At 40.1% G+C, this 16,955-nt stretch overlaps 1 protein-coding gene across 11 annotated transcripts in view; it reads left to right on the top strand.

Moving 5' to 3' along the window:
• Positions 1–16,955, top strand: part of DLG2 (discs large MAGUK scaffold protein 2) — a 983,885-nt gene that overhangs the window by 130,831 nt on the left and 836,099 nt on the right. The window lies entirely within an intron of this gene.

The raw sequence follows: 16,955 nt of genomic DNA, 5'->3' as shown, positions 1-16,955 counted from the left end.
AACTTAATTTGTATGGCTTGATTTAGTCCCAGGAGCCACATTTGATTCTGTTTAAGTGATTATACTTAATATGCAAGAGTCATTAGGTATGATCAACCATAATGTTTCATTAGAAGGGTTCAAAACATTGAGTTTTATGCATCTGTTTCTTCACTAGATTTAGCACTATAGTATACATTTATCTGATCAAATGCAATTTGTGTCTGTGGGTTGATTTTGTGCCAGAGCCAATTCCCAAGTAATTCTATTTGGCACTAAGTTCTCCTTCAAGACAGCAGCAGTCTTTTTAAGGGGTACAGTATAAGTGACATCTTGGTGTTTGTTTCACTAGTCATTTTCCTTTTGCACCCAAGGATGTGTAACAACCCTTACTAGGTAATTATTGAACAACAATGCTGAAGCTTAGCTCCATGTTTGTTAGGTTTTTTATTATTATTATTTAATATACAGTAGCTTTGTAATTTAATTTTTTTAATGCACTATTAAGTTTTTCTTTACTTGAAGAGATTATTTTATACGCTTTCCTTTTCTTCTCACTGGGTTGACTAATGTTTAGAAATGGATAACTGCAAAGTCACTGTGTTATGAAAACCCTTATTTATTACTCGCTGCAGCTAAATACCTTGCCCATACTGGGTATCCATGCTGGGTCTCTATTTATAAATTTGTTATTTGTTCTGTAGCTTGTCAATAACTTGAGTGCCAGAGCGTCTGTTAAATGTCATTTTAGAGTTGTTTCTGAATGTGTTTTAATATGGTCAGGCCAATGTTTCCATTTTAAACCAAGTTGTATCTATGCGGAATAGGGTCATCCTGTGGACAGAAATGCTCTTGTGATGCTGAGAGTAGGGCAACATATACATACCATGCCACTATCTAAACAGATAATTTCTGTCCCATGGACAAGGCTAGGAACTAGACATCATTCTGCTTTTACCATCAGTCAGGAGAGCCAAGCATGTCCTGGGGGGCATCAAGACACAGCATGGCCAGCCGGGCAAGGGAGGGGATTGTCCTGCTCTGCTCTGCACTGAGGCAGCCTCACCTTGAGTGCAGTTTTGGGCACCAGAGTATAAGAAAGATACAAAGGTATTAGAGACTGTCCAAAGGAGGGCCATGAGGATGGCGAAGGGTCCTGAGGGGAAGCCATATGAAGAGTGTCTGAGGGCACTTGGTCCGTTCAGCCTGGAGAAGAGGAGGCTGAGAGGAGAGTTCATTGCAGTCTGCAACTTCCTCAAAGGAGATGCACAGACCTCTTGTCTTGGTAACCAGCAATTGCACCCAAGGGAATGGCCTAAAGTTTTGTGTGGGGAGGTTTAGGTTGGATATTAGGAAGAGATTCTTCACCCAGAGGGTGGCTGGGCGCTGGAACAGGCTCCCCAGGAAAGTGGTCACTTCCCAGGCACCAAGCCTGACAGAGTTCAAGAAGTGTTTGGACAAGACCTTAAGGAACATGGTATGACTTGGGGGGCTGTCTTGTGCAGGGCCAGGAGCTGGATTCGATAACTGCTGTGGGTCCCTTCCAGCTGAAGATATTTTATGATTCTATGATTTTAGTTTAACATCACTATCTTCTTGGTGTGCCCTGCATGAGGGTCTAGAGGACTCACTGGTTTCATATGTCCTTTTTGACAGGGAGATCTGATTGTTTTATTAATAATGGTTTTCTACTGACATTAGTGGGATGGATCTGGGATCTTGATATTAAATTAAACCAGGTCAGCATCAATATCAATGAAAGAGTCACATCCCCCACAACAGGTTTATTTGGGTTTATTTTTTTTTTCACATTTATATAATATGCCTATCAAACAACCTCAAGGCAGTTTTTTGATCTGTGATTTGTTATTACATCTGCAAAGGATTGGGAGCAGGCCAGAACAGCTGCAAGGGACCAGCAACAATAATTTTCCCCAATGAAAATGTGCCTGAGTATCAACCAGCATACAGAATGAGCCAAACTGTTAATTAAGCAGTGAGTCTCTGTTATGATAAGCATTGAGGTCAGACTATTGTGTAAATTCCACTTCTGTCTATCAAGGTCAAAAATGATAGATCTAGTTTGAAAATATCACTTAACAACTCTTGCAATTTTAATGTATTTTTTCTAAAATAATTTTCCTAAACCATTATATGTTTCAGCAAGGGAATACCAGATTAGTCTGAAAAAATTACAAACATAAAAATATCAGAATGTCCCGTGAAGCTTCTTCCACAAGCTAGCAAGCAGTTCCTCTGAACAGTTTGTGATATAATTCATTGTTTCTAATAAGACTCTGAGAAGTTGTATTTTAGCTACCTGCAAAAACAAGTACATCAGCTGCTAAAGTATACTTCTTAGTCCTATAAAGCTGTAAGAGTTCTGTAAAATTGATATTCAGGGACAAATGTACTCTACTTAAGATTCATTCTAAAAATATTTCAGAACAATTTGTCTCACACATTTATTAACTCTGATTCTTCACCAATCTGAGCAACTAAGCAAGAGAATTCACTGCCCTCCATGTGCAAAGGACACAAGTCTCCATAGGGAGGTTTAAGAGTCCATTATATATTTCTGCAGTCTACCAATACTTCTTTATTAAAATGCTCCTTAAATAGTTCCCAAGAATAAAGAATGATATCACCCCAAGACTTCTGGATCACATAAAGGTCACCCTGGGAATGACTTCTTGGATAGATGAATGTAGCTTTGCTTAGTAAGATAGGTGTATATGAAAGAGAAAATATCCAGCCTCTTTTGTTTAGTTTTTTTATAATCTGGAACAGATACTTTCAGGTTTTAGCAAATCGTAAATACAATCCCCAGAGTAACAACCTGGTAAATTAAAGGGAAGCTGTCAACTTGAAAACATAACTTATCTCCACAGTTGTTTGGGATTTTTTATAGTACAGTTACAAATACTAGACAAGTACTGAAACATGGGATGTCATGTGTTTTCAGCTTGTACATTTTACACTTTTGCTTCTCCTTGAGCCTCACTCATACCACTTTAATCTGCCATGGGTTATTGTGAAAGCTGCCCCAGGTTTAGAGATGACACAATTTACTGCTTGTTTGCCATTATAATATTTAGCTGGATTGTGAATTAAGCACTGGTCTAGACCTTTGTGTACTACAAAGGAGTGAATTTCACCCTTTGTCACTCTCCTCCTTGTTGAAAAGAGCCTTTAGGAGTATGTTTCTTTTCCCTATGTAATCTTGATCCATTTACCTATCCCAACAGATGGTCTTTTCATAGAGATCGCTTTCTGAGCTAATTTCTTTAACCATATTTGCCTTGCTGTTGTAAACCTCTGTTAACTTCCACCCTTCTACCATCAATTACCACTTTGTCTTATTCCTAAGGTCTGTCATCTCTCTGCATGTCTACTCCTGTGCCTTACTAACTCTTGACTTCCACATATGCTTCTTCAGCTCTTTATGACATGTTCAGTGAGGAACTTTCCTGGTATTGTCACCCCCTGTGCACAGAAGCTTTTCAGAGAAAGATATGTAACTATCTCATTTCATCTTCAAAACTCTGTTTTCTCCTGAAAGAGGAGGTGGTTGCAGTCATAGCAAGAATTCCTGCTACAATATTCTCCTCCTCTTGATCAATATTGTCCCACTGTTTGCTCTTGTTTCTTCAGTTTCTCTTGTCTTGAACTGAAATGGACAGTGTAATAGAGCAGAACCTTCATGTATTAACCCAAAACACCTCTTGTGCTGGGTATTGGCTAATGTCTCTGTGTGGTGCCTATTTCCTCCCACACCCCCAACCCAGAAAACTAGTTTGATAGATGAGTTCTGAAATGGAATTTTTAATATAGTTCAAATATCTTATGTCTAAAAAATGTCACCTTAGCTGGATCTCACACTTCCATCAGCTTGCACAGACTTGCACAGTACCTGTGGGGAAAAATGATTGAAGCTGCAAATGGATCTCTGTGCCTTTGAGTGGATTCAGCATTCTGGCTGCACCTCAGCTGATATGTGTGGCCTCTTGGGCTTTTCTGACATGAGGACAGCCTTGTTGCTCAACAGTTCTAGCCCAAATAGTGGTGTTCAATTCACTGCTGTAACTGTATAACATTTCTTTTCTGAAAGGACAAACCCAAATGATGACATTTTCCCAGGCCCTCCAATTCTTTCCAGAAGTGTGGAGCCTACCTGGTTTTCAGAAATGCTGTGCAGAGCCTGCCTGGTTTTCAGAAATGCTGTGCCCTGTCACTCTGTGTGTGTGTATTTATTTATTTATTTATTTTAGCTCAGCACTTCCAAGTAGTCATGGTGTCTCTTTCTGAGAAGAGACAAGTCAAAGAGCTCTTGTGCAAGCTGGAAAAAATGGAATTAGCAGTAACAGACATAGCGGATTTGAAGTCCATTTTCTCAGAAGGTGGCTTTTGAAACTCTGGTGTAAACAAAACAATGGTAACTTTTAAATTATTGTTGTTTTAATGAACCCCTAAAACAAGTTTAATCTGTGTAAATTTGCTAATTACAAGAGGAAGTGAATGGATCCCTTGAGAGATTTCAGGTCAATCATTGCACCAAGCTGGTGTCGTCTCTGACACATTTTTTGTTGTTGTGCCAGTTTGTAGAAAAGCATAGGTAACAAAGCTGATAACTTTGTGTCTTCCTGAGCAGTAGGAAGATTCATGACAGACATATGCCTTTACTTATGTAATCAGAATTCTTTTTTTGAGATATCGTGTACTTTTTTGGACAGAAAATGCTTACGGCACACCCAGCGGTATCTTTGCTAGGTCAGCAGCAAGCCTGTAATTAGATGTTTCACTATTCAGGATGCTGAAACAGTCTATCTTCTGCAGTCATAAGTGTATTCATTAATGCTGCTTCTTAATGTAATATCAATTTATTTTTTGGATTCCTTGTTTTTTTCCCCATCTAGGGAATGTGCCTGATATTCAGATATCTCTGCACTCAGGGTGGACAATTTTGTTACTTTTGAGGTTAGAATCATCATATATTACTCTTTGGTTGCAATTTGTGATCACCTTACCCTTGGAATGGGACCAAACCCCTCCTTATATTGGTGGTCTGTTCTATGGATAGTCCTCACACAGAGGGGAGGACTGATCTGGCATCCCTGCTCAATGCTGAACAGAAAGGAATGCTCAAGTTGTAATGATCTTGGAAAACCAATCTTTGTGCCTGGCTTCACAGGGCTTTGCTGCTGTTCAGCCAAAAGAAAATGAGGGCTTGGATTGCCTTTGTGAAGTAGCATCAGGATGTTGGTCACAGATATTCAAAAGAATATTCTTAGTTAACTATAGCTAAGAAAACAGATATGGGGATGTTCCCAAACCATGAAATTACATAGCTGATTACAGGTATTTTTCTTAATAGTAGAAAGTAGATTTTTGCCCACAGCCTTTAAAAGCGCAATATTAGAATCCACCATCTCTTTTAGGGCTGTCTCTAGTGACCCCTGTTTGACTAAGTACTGCAGAGAAATGTGTCCAGAAAGTGATCTTGCCTGGCATCAGCTTTGTTTATAAGCTAGTGAAATGTGGTATTAACCTGGTGGTGGTAATAATGCAATGGGTTGTCAAGATGGGGGTTGCTGTCATGGTTTAACCTGTCAGGTACCTAAACATCACACAGCCCCTTCCTCATTCACCCCTTCTCAGTGGGGTGGAGGAAAGAATTGGGGAAAAAAAAGCAAAACTTCTGATTTTAGACAAAGCTTTTTGACAGACAGAAATTGAAGGGAAAATAGTAATAACAACAATAATAAAGATTTTGAATATACAAAACAAGTTACACCTTCCATCTACTGACCAGTGACCAGTCAGTGCCTGAGCAGTGACCTGTGGCCAGCTTTCCCCCTGGCTTACATACTGAGCATGGTGCCATATGGTATGGGATATCCTTTGAAACACTTGGGGTCTGCTGTCCCGGTTGCCTCCTCCCAGGTTCTTGTGCTCCTCCAGCCTTCTCGCTGGTGGGCTGGTGTGAGAAAAGTCCTTGGCTTAGTGTAAACACTGCTTAGCAACAACTAAAACATCAGTGTCTTATCAACTTTATTCTCATCCTAAATCCACAACACAGCCCTGTACCAGCTTCTAGGAAGAAAATTAACTCTGTGCCAGCTGAAAGCAGGACAGCTAAATATACAGAATAGCACGCAGAGCTATGTTCTGTTTGTATTAACAAGCATTCAAGTTGTTATAAGGCTTCTGAGTAAAACGAGGATTGGAATTTGAGCTTCTGCTAATGAGAGGTGTGGTTGTACAGTAATGGTCATAAAGGTGATTTGGGATGTTTCAAGCAAATATTCATCAACAGTTAAAGTATTTTCAAATTTTTCATCTGGCATTCTTCCAAGTTTACCCAAGCCAGCCTCCTCAATGACAGATACATCCCAGCAAAAGGAGAAAGTCTTACCTAAGCACATGGACAGATTGCAAATGCAGAGAGTTGCAGAGAGCTTTAGTGTCAGTTGTTGCAGTCAGACAGTTTTTAGACTGGATTTATTGCCTCATTCAGGGTTTCCCTTCTGATAGTGTCATATGGACCTCAGTGTCAGTGAGCTGTGATAAGGGCACTATTTCTCAGGTCAGCTCAAGCTGCTACCTCTGAAGGATTCCTGGTCCAGGATCCATATGGACCGTGCATGGTAGTATGCATGGAAGGGGCATTACACAGAGTAGGAGACTTCCTCCCAGCAATTCTTGGCATTGCCTGGTACATAGGCATCTGCACCTTTTCTCAGTGTCAACTGCAGTTGGCAGTGAAATTTATTTAATTAAGTCTCAGTAGCCCTTACGCTTTTGTGTTCACAGAAGCCCAAACCCCTGTGCAGTCCATAACTTTCTAATAACCTTGGTAAATGGCTAATGTTAATAGTTCTTGGATCGTCGTACAAAATACAGTTTTCTGCCATCTCCCCATTGGGCAATGAAAGATTGTCATCCAGCATTGAGGTCATGACAGTTGTCACAAAGGAAATTGTCAAGCATTGGCAGATCCATGGAGTGCAACCTTCTGCAAAATATTCAGGGAATGTTGTTTTCCCTTTTACTTCACTTTGTTGTCTGGTTATCAACTTTGGGTCCTTTCCCTTTGAAATATATATTGATGTGAAGCATTTTGTAATGCTTTGTAGGAAGAGAGCTGGATGAAGAGATATGGCACTATGTTTTGTCAAAGGTTTTGTTTAGCTGCAGTCTTTTTGCATGTCAGCATGAGTATATATGATTGTGGAGCTGTGCAGCCATGACTTAGCAAGGCAGCTTGCCACTGTGATGACAGCCACTGCTTATTTCCCCTCCCTGTGGCTCTGTCTGAAACAAATATTCTTCTATACCAAGGTTTAGGATGCTTCAAGCAAAACTATCTTGAGAAGTAAAAGTCATTACAATATTCTTCAAGGCTTCGATTTTGTGGTTTTGTTGATGGTTTGAGGTTCTTTTTTCTTTTATTTAATGCAGGCTTTATATTGAATTAGCATAAAACACCTTTGGTTATCCTAAATATCACTTTATGATACATCAGTCCTGCTCTCAAAATGGAACTGGTTTTATTACCACTATTGAGTAGACTGATTTAATTTCACCATTTTTGGCAAAAAAAGACACAAAATTTAATCTCAAGTGAAATGTGGATAGTTTCCTCCTCTGTAATTTCTCTGGAGGTGTGTGTAAATAGGAAGAATCTGTGTGGGCCAGTGAAGGAGACAGGACATTGGATTCTATTCTTGGATTTGCTATGGACCTGCAGCACATCATGAGATAAATCAGAATTCACTTTATCTGAGTGAGTCCTTATTTAAGCATATTTCCTGCAATGTTATTATGCAGTACATAGCACTCTTGGGTGTTTCTCCTGTTTTGATTTAGAATTACAGAAGGGTTTGGGTTGGAAGGGACCTTTAAAGATCCTTTAGTTCCAACCCCCTGCCATGGACAAGGATTCCTTCCAGTAGACTATGCTACACAAAGTCCCATACAACCTGGCCTCCAACACTTCTATGGTTGGAACATCTGCAGCTTCTCTGGGCAACTTGTTCCAGTGCCTTACCAGTCTCTTGGTAAAGAATTTCTTCTTACTACCCAACCTAGACTTGTCCTCTTTCAGTTTAAAGTCATTCCCCCTTGTCCCATCACTGTGTCCCCTTGTCAAAAGTCCCTCTCCGGCTGTCTGGTGGCCTCTCTATGTACTGGTAGGGTGCAATAAGGACTATATCTTGTCCTAAGCTCTGTGGGGACATACAGACTCTTGTTCTCCTGACAAATTAGAGGGATACAGTCCTTTGAAAGCAACCATTCTAACTCTCATGACCAAAGTAGAGGTATTAAAGTTAGGAATAAATGAAGAGCTGCCCCCAGAGGCCAAGGTAGCCCACAGAAGCCATTTCACTAAGACTATCTCCATCAAAAACTCTAACCTTACATTCATAAATGTCCTATTATCTCTAATCTGAGGTCAGTCCATGCCAGCTGTATGGAACAATGGTTACTAAACAGTTCCTCACCTTGTGCCTGAATATAATTGATAATAATTAATACAGTCTCTCTCATTATGGCTGTTACAGGGGCCCAGATGGAAATGCAACATCAGCAGTAAGGTAATTGCAATTTAATTGGAAAGGGCCCATTTGCAGGGTTGCAGAGTTGGGAAAGGTCAATGGGCAACAGCAGGCTCTGCTACACTGCACAGAGGGAAGGACAAAGGCTGTCCTCATTCTCTCTGTTCCTTCCATCATAGTGCCACTTGACCGTACCTTCAAAAGATTTAATCCAATTCCTTGGAGGCCCCAAGAGTTTAGGAACCAGTTCTGTCCCTGGATAAAAGTGTGGTTAAGCTCATCATGTGCTACACCAGTGTGTGTGAAATGTGGAAACTGCTCTGTAAGATACTCCTGGCCTGGAGCACGCTGCAGTGATTTGCTAAACTGTTTTGCATCCATGCAGTTAGGTTTGCTGCCTCAAATCTATTGTGTACCTTTCTGAATAAAGGTGTTAATTTAATTAAAAGAAAGGTATTAATTTAATTTATTTCTGGTTTTCAGGGAAATATGCACTAACTGGGGACTTAGACTTGCTCTGTAGGTCTTCTGTTAAGAACTTGACCTCAAGCTATATATCCTAGAGGAGACTACTGGAGTAGTAGTTGAGCCAAAGGGCTGTACATATCCTTGGGATTTTTGACAGACCCAACACCGAGCCCTGAAATTGGTAGTGAATTTTCCACACTGTGCTAGGAACATCTTTGGAGAAAAATAATATTGATTTCAAGAAGAATTAAATGTGAAAAGTACAATTAAAAAATAGTGTGTTATTATAGCAACCAAAGCAGTTGGCTTTTTTTTTCTTTCCTGGTTGTTAAAAAAAATATAAATCTACACTGATGCAATAAAAATGACACAAGAGAATAAATGTATCAAGTTGTTATGGCAACTGAAATATGTAGGTTGGAATTTATGTATCCAGAACTTCTGTGTAAGTAAAATAAACATTATCCTTGCTAATTAAAATAGCATGCAAAGATTATTTAATTTAAAATCATTAGTCATGTTTTCCCTTACAATTAATGATTAATGACTTACTTTCTTTTTTTTTTTTCTGTTTCTAAGTATTTGCATTTGCTTACAGCTCTGGTCTACTTGCATTTTCATGGCAAGATTGTGATTTCACTAATGTGAGCTAAAGTGTGGAGGGAGTCCACTGAAGCTAATGAATAAGATGTCACTGTGAATGTGTGCAGGTGGGCACAACTGGAATCAAACCATGTGCTTCAGCACGTCACTCTTGCTGCAGGTGACCTTTCTGCTTGCAGGGCCTCTTGCCAGGTGTCATTACCCCATGCTTGAAGGGATCTCCCAGCAGCCACAGCTCCCTGTCTTTCTTCTGAGTTTGATACAGTGCACATAGAGCTCCTTCCAGAGCTTGTTTCTGCATTCAGCCTGCCCTCTTCAGCTGTAGATTTTGCTTCCAGGATATTTTATGATAGTGAATTCTAAATGAGCATTCATTAATTATGTTCAGCCTTTTAATTTTTCTAGTCCTTTTCCTCCAGCCTTCATAAGAGTTCAGTAATAGCTTCTGCTTTATGTGAAAGAAATAGATGTTTAATATCCCAAATTACTCTTTATGTTTTATCTTCTTGATGCCCAGCAAAGTGCAGGCTGATAGCTGAAAGGTAAAGGAATGAGGAGAATGATCTCAGATTCCAGTGAGCTGAGGAAAATGCATTTATTTGTTTAATGTTTTAATCTCATTCATTCTCATGTTCAGAGGTGTCTAAATTTGCCCTATGGAGTTTAAATACAGTGCTACCACGAATGCTTTGGAAAATACCCCATCAACAATACATTAGTTAATTGTCTCCATTTCTAGCAGGCAGATATCTGCCTGGCACAGAGCTACAGCTGGGGTGTGTCTTTGCCTGAAAACTGTAACCAGCCTCTCCAGTCTCATTCTTTGAGTGTCATTTTCATGCATCTGAACTGTAAATTATTTATCTCTTCATCCTAGCTGCAGAGTTCATCTTTGTGGGTTTTTTTTTTTGCTCATTTTCTTCTCTCTGCCACATCAGATCCTGCCAACCTCTGCTATTCAGTGTGCCAGGTCTTAGCAGGGGAGACTGCATTTCAGCAACAGCCCTCTCAAGGCTTGTGTTTGCAGGGGCTCTGGTGGCTGCACAGTGCCCTGCTCCCTTCCCTTCCCTCCCCAGTTATCACACATGGCAGAGTCCCCCATTGTGTGACCTTGGTGAGTCTCTGCTGCCTGGAGAAGGAGACACATGAGTGCCTTGATTTGTCTCCCAGCTTGAAAATAAAGCTCTGCATGAGCTCTTCTCTTTTCTGCCCCCTTGCTTCTCTCTCCTGAGACCCCTCCTGGAATAGTGCATCCAGATCACAATGTGGGAAAGATGTGGACTGTTGGAGTGAGTCCAGAGGATGGGGCTGGAGCATCTCTCCTATGCAGTCAGGCTGAGAGAGCTGGAATTTTCAACCTGGAGAAGAGAAGGCTCCTGGGAGACCTTAGAGCACCTTCCAGTACATAAAATGAGCTTATCAAAAAGATGGGCACAAACTTCTTTGTGGAGAATGCTGTAAAGGCTGTAAAGGACAAGGAGTAAAATGTTTTAAACTAAAGGAGAGTAGATTTAGATCTATATATAAGAAATAAGGTTTTTTTACAATGAGAGTGGTGAAAGACTTGAACAGGTTGTTCAGAGAAGTGGTGGGTGACCCACCCCTGGAATCGTTCAAAGTCAGGCTGGATGGGACTCTGAGCAAGCTGCTCTAGTGGAAGGTGTCCCTGCCTGTGTCAGGGGCATTGGAACAGACAGCCTTTAAAGTTCCCTTCCAACCAAGCCATTCTATGATTCTATAACAAGTGACACTGGAGACAGGGCCTGGATCAGCAAAATGAATCCTGTGTGTGTCTTCTGGTCAGTCACCACGTTTGAGTTTGTGGGGCCAGCTGACTCCAGCCAGCTTCATCTGAGCTCTGTCTGGGAGGAGAAAAGCTGGTGCATGAATTACTGTCTCCTCCCTGTCTGAATTCCCTGCCTGGAAAGTCAGTTGTCTTGCTGTAGATCAGAGTCACAGTGCAGCTAGATAATTGTGTGATACAGATAGTGAGGGAAATCAGGTCTGAGTGTGGGTTTTGTATTAGTCCAGCAAAAGTGCCTACTCCAGTAACTGATGGCTTGGATGAGAACTTTTAGTGAATGGTCAAATCTGTATCAGGGACGAGCAAATGCAAAGTTCACCAGTGATATTCTGACATCCAGAAACACACTGAGAGCAAGATTTGCTCTCAGGAGGGTGGAGCAGCATTAAATCAGATCCTGACCTTTCTGAGACACAAGTCCACAGCCAGATAATTGTTCCTGAGCTCTAACACTCTTTAGGGCTGTCATAAAATTTTCTGAAAGGTTGAATCCATATTAGTTAAAGTGAAATCATAAAAATTCCAGGGCAAACTAAATATTATTGTGATATTTATGCTCACTTTCAAATACAATAACTTAAAAAAAACCCAAAGCACTCGTGATGTGATTTGTACAGTAGAGTCCATACTCAAATGTGTATTTTTCTTCATTCACGTTTACTGGTCATATTGGGAAGACTGGTGCAGAAGAGACTGAGGGACATTCTTGCAGGGCTTAGGCATGAGACCTCATAGTGCTCTACAACATCACCCTGACTTAAGACAGCTGCAAAGTCTGAGCTAATGCAATGTGATGTGGAGCAAGCAAACCTTGATGTCATCAAAAAATGAACAAGAAACCCTAGCGTGGAAGTGGAAATAAAATCCTTTCTGACATCTAAATCATTTGACATGGAACTATGCCTTTCTATAGGGCCTTAGAAATACTGAATTAGAAAAGAAAGCTCTGCTATACTATTTCTGGGTTGAAATTTAGGCCCAGCTGAGGCAAATTAAACTGCTCGGCTTCTGTGGGATTATATTTCTGACTTTTATTTCTAGCATGATCTGCTCTGGGATTGTCTGAGTTTTCAGTGATATTGATGAAAGTCATATCTTGTCAAAAAAATTTGTTGAGTGACATTTCTTCCTGTAATAAGGAATATAAGAGGCATAGAAATAGGACTAGCAAAGCACTAGGTCTCTAGGATTATTTCTCTGCATGGCATTGCAGGAAAAACTCATCAAGCCCTCGATGATGCTTTGTCTCCCACTTGTCTCCCAGACCCTGTCCAAGATGTAAAATTTTTTTTTTTTCTATTTTTTTTTTTTTTCCTGTAGTCCAGTGATGCTGACAGCACATTCAGGAGAGCTGTCAACTCTGCATAGGTACGACAGAAAGGTGCAGAGCTTGGAGGACAGATCACAGGCACAGAAGGCATTCGTGCTGTTGCTGGCACGTTGTAAAGAATGAATTTGTCTTGAGTCAAGCTCTGGTTCACACACAGCTTGAACAGAGTGTGAGCAGGTTGTCTGTATCTGGCACAGAGGTGTGCTATGTTCTTTGCAAGTAGCAGCATCCTGCTGAGCATCTCAGTTCAGCTCAGGTTGCTTCCTACTCCAGCATAGCTGCTGAATGAATTAATTTACATCAATGTCCTGCAAAATGGACAATTCCAGCATATATTATGTTGAAATGTAGCTTTTTAGATGTTCTAATGATTTTCAAATATGCTTGCTGTAGAAAAGTTAATTAAATACAAGCAGTATCTCTCAGAACAGTATGTTTCTGGGAGCATTTGGTTACCAAGATGATTGATTTCCTGACAAATATCAGCATCCAAAAGTTAACAAATCACTGGGGTTTTTTATTCCTTTCCTCTCATGCAAATGACTTGGGGCAAGCCAGCATTTATTGACAGGCTCTCATGAGACTGGAGCAGAGCTACCAACTGGTGATCCAAAGTGGCCAAAGACATCTTGGGCAGCCTCTGTTTTGAACGTCTCTCTCTCACTAACAGCATAGAGGAGAGTGTTCCCCAAGCCAGTGGCTGTAGGGGAAGGTGCATTAGCTCTCTGAGCCTTAAGGCAGTTGCACACTTATTTGGGCTCATGGACTGTATGTAGTTCCTTACACTTCCACCCACCCTCCTGGGCCTTTTATAAAGCTGATTAGCCTTTTCTAGCCCCATCTGCTCTAGAAAACATTCCATGTGTATAAATAAATTCAAAGTTCTGGAAACAATATCTTAGACCATGGAAGAGCAGAATAAAGTTTGCACGTATGTTTCCTGGTTTTTTAAAATATTTTTTATATTCTCAGTCTTGGGCTTCACCCCAAGAAATTAACATGTGGTAACTATTGGGGATGGTTATAAGTTCCTCCTATTAATATATCCGGTATAAATTCTGGAAATTCTATAAGTTTTTACACTAGACTGGGGATTTCATACGCCTTTATTCCATGGCTTGGCTGCTGTAGGAGGACCTCCCATAGAAACTCATGGAAACCTCATATGCCATAATTGCCTGTGAGGGCAGATGCTCCTTCTGTCTGATTGCTGGCTCAGACATGAACTGGAACCTGCTGCCTGCTGAAAGTGGAACTGGCGACTTAGTCTTTCATAACTCGTATCTATGTACTTTGGCAAAAAGTAATCAGGCAGAGTTTTATTGTCACTTGATTGTGTCAATTGTGCATGTCCTAAAAAGCTACCTGCAAGATGTGTTATAAGCACAGAGAAACTTCACTGAGCGCTGTTAAAATTAGACAAAATTAGCAAGGTAGGTAATGTGGTTATTATTTTATTAATAAATATTTAAATAATGATGTGAGTTAGCACAATGAAAGAGACATGCTGAAGAGATTATGGTCTAAATAGAATCTGTTAATTGTAATCTAAATAGATTAGTGTTAATTATACACAAAATTAGAAGGTTGCTTTAGGTGTGATCTGCAAGGCTCATGGTTACCAACCATGTGAGTAAAGTTACCAAGTGAAGTTTTGATCTGCCCTTACTACATTTGCTTGTGAAATCTCTTCTGTTTCTCTGACCAGTTTGCAGAGAATAAGATCGTGCTTTCTTCTGTGAAGAGGAAGATAGAGCTGTTCCAACTACCAGCCCTCTAAATGCAGGGGTGTGATAAAAAGTCTATAGTTTTGGCAGTAATTGTAGTTCAAGCTTGAAGTCATCATTTCCAGAACCTCCTGTAAGGATGTGTGAGCACGGTGCACGTTGTCCACTGCATTTGTAGCGTGTCATGGTGGGGCTGCCCGTTCTGCGTCTCCTGGTTCAGGAATAATTAGGTGTTGCTGAAACACTTCTTTTGCATGGGCAGGCAGCTTTTGGCTAAAAGTATACAAATAATTTTAAGCAGGACAGACTTTTTGTTGGCCTCCAAATGGAGGTTGTATGTAATCAAGAATAAGAAAAGACTGTAATCCAACATTGTTAGTTTTTAATAAATCTGTCGCAATGCATAGCAAGTATTCTTTCTGCCTCTTGGATTATACAGTCCCATATATTTCATAACACAGAATTAACTATCTCTTGGTGTTCAGATGGATTTCTAACATATGCTTTGTTTACGTTGGGAAACCATATATTATTTTCCTAATGATTACTGAAACTTAATACACTGGCACAGTGAGATGTTCCAGATTTATTACAATTACTCTCACTTGAGCTATTTGAACCCCCCTAATGTCATTGATTTTCTGCTCTTCACAATGAATTTGTGACCCATTTCCCTAAGGAAAACAATGGAACCATTTCATAGCATCTTATGACATTGTTTTATGTTCTTTCAAAATGTTGGAGCCAACTAATGGTGAAAAATTTGAGGAAAAACATGTAAAATGTAAACAAAGTAAGTTTCTTATCCTGTTTTGCAGCTGCACTCATTTGATAAATGTTACCATAGAAGTTTCTGCTGAAGCTTGTCAAAACCCTTTAGAGAAGTTGCAGGAGCTGAGCTCCTTTAGGATCAGGATCCTTTAAGTCTTGATGATTACAGTAAATAAATAATGTATTGATTTGAAGAGTTTATATTGTTGCCTGTAAATAATAACAATGAAAAACATCAGGTATTCAAAGAAAGCAAAGAGGAACTGAAAATTTTATGCATGCTTTTTAGGTCCTCGCAAAACCAATTTTCTCTTCCTGAAAGAAACATTCAGGGAGTTGCTTGGATCTTCTGTAGGCTCTGAGGCAAGACCTGGGTTCAGTTTCCTGCTGTCCTTGAAAATTTTGGCCTTGTTTTCTTTCTATGCCTTACTCCCTTCCAAATTACAAATGGAAGATACTCAACACCCTTTGGTGACTAGAAACCAGCCAAGGGAATGAGTGGTTCTCCATGTGAGGGAAGCTTGTGGAATTCTGTGTACTTAGCCCCATGTAATGCTGAGCTACTGGACCTGATCCAACCTTTATACACAGTCTCTACTGGAGCACAAGACTCACCCATTGGTTCCAGTGAAGCTAAAAGCACGTGTCTAAGTAGTTGGCTGGGCTGGGGCCAGCACTCAGTCTTTTGCTGGACAGAGCCCTAAATAAACAACCAAGGTTCAGAGGAGAGAACATTTGCACATGCGAGTGTGATTTGGCTGTTTCTGTGGCACTGGCTTGTTGTTTTCTAACTTGCGCTGGCAAAGGCTGCTCTACTTAAAATGCTAACAATTTCTTGCCTGTTGTGTTAAAATTGACTGCACTCCTGCCTGCACAGTCTAAAACAGGATGGCTGTAAATTACTCAGGGTGCTTGCAATGCCTGGCACCTACACGCACAAGACACTGAACTCTGTTTGAATCCTCCCTGCTTTCCTGTTTGTGCTTTTGCAGACTGCTCAGAAATTTTTTGAGATCCAAGTTAGAGGCAGTCATCACATTTCATTCAAAGGCTGCCTCTTCAAGCACATTATTGCAGGGCAGAGCATTGTAAACGGAGATGTCATTTGTAATATTTACTGTCTTAATGTAAAATCTACAGTAATATATTAGATTTCCAGCAGAAAATTGAAAAAACAAATACAGCCATTTACTATGTCTTCTGCCAAAGATATTATTTGAAGAAATACTGTGTGTTTTATGAGGGTTTTCTATAAGCAATGTAAGATTGAAATCTGTGTAAATGAAGGAAAAGTAACAAAAAAATGCATTTGAATTTAAAAGATTCACACATATGGTTACTAGTCAAGTATGAAACCTTATAAAAAATAAGGTGAATATCAAGAATTAGAAATAAGAAAACAAACTGGATAATTTGTTTGTTGTTGTAAGGAGATATAATTCCTGCAGCTACTCCAGATGAGAGCCCCATCATGGTCAGCAGGTCTTTTTAGCAGGGCACTGATATCCTTCCTTATCTTTATGTTTTGTTGCTGAGAGTTGCAGAGCACCTTGAATGCCTTCTGACGTCACACAGAGATTATGATAAGCATCATCTTGCAGATTTAGCCTATTAAGACTTTCATGGACTTCCATGAGAGTGTCTGTAAGATTAAACACAGAAAGTTTTGCATGAAAAAACATTGAGGTGAAAATCTTCTGTATAAGCCACCTGAT

The sequence above is a fragment of the Agelaius phoeniceus genome, chromosome 2 (genome assembly GCF_051311805.1).
Source record: "Agelaius phoeniceus isolate bAgePho1 chromosome 2, bAgePho1.hap1, whole genome shotgun sequence".
Lineage (NCBI taxonomy): Eukaryota > Metazoa > Chordata > Aves > Passeriformes > Icteridae > Agelaius > Agelaius phoeniceus.
The sequence above is the reverse complement of the archived record's forward strand: the minus strand, read 5'-3'. Positions and strand labels throughout refer to the sequence as shown.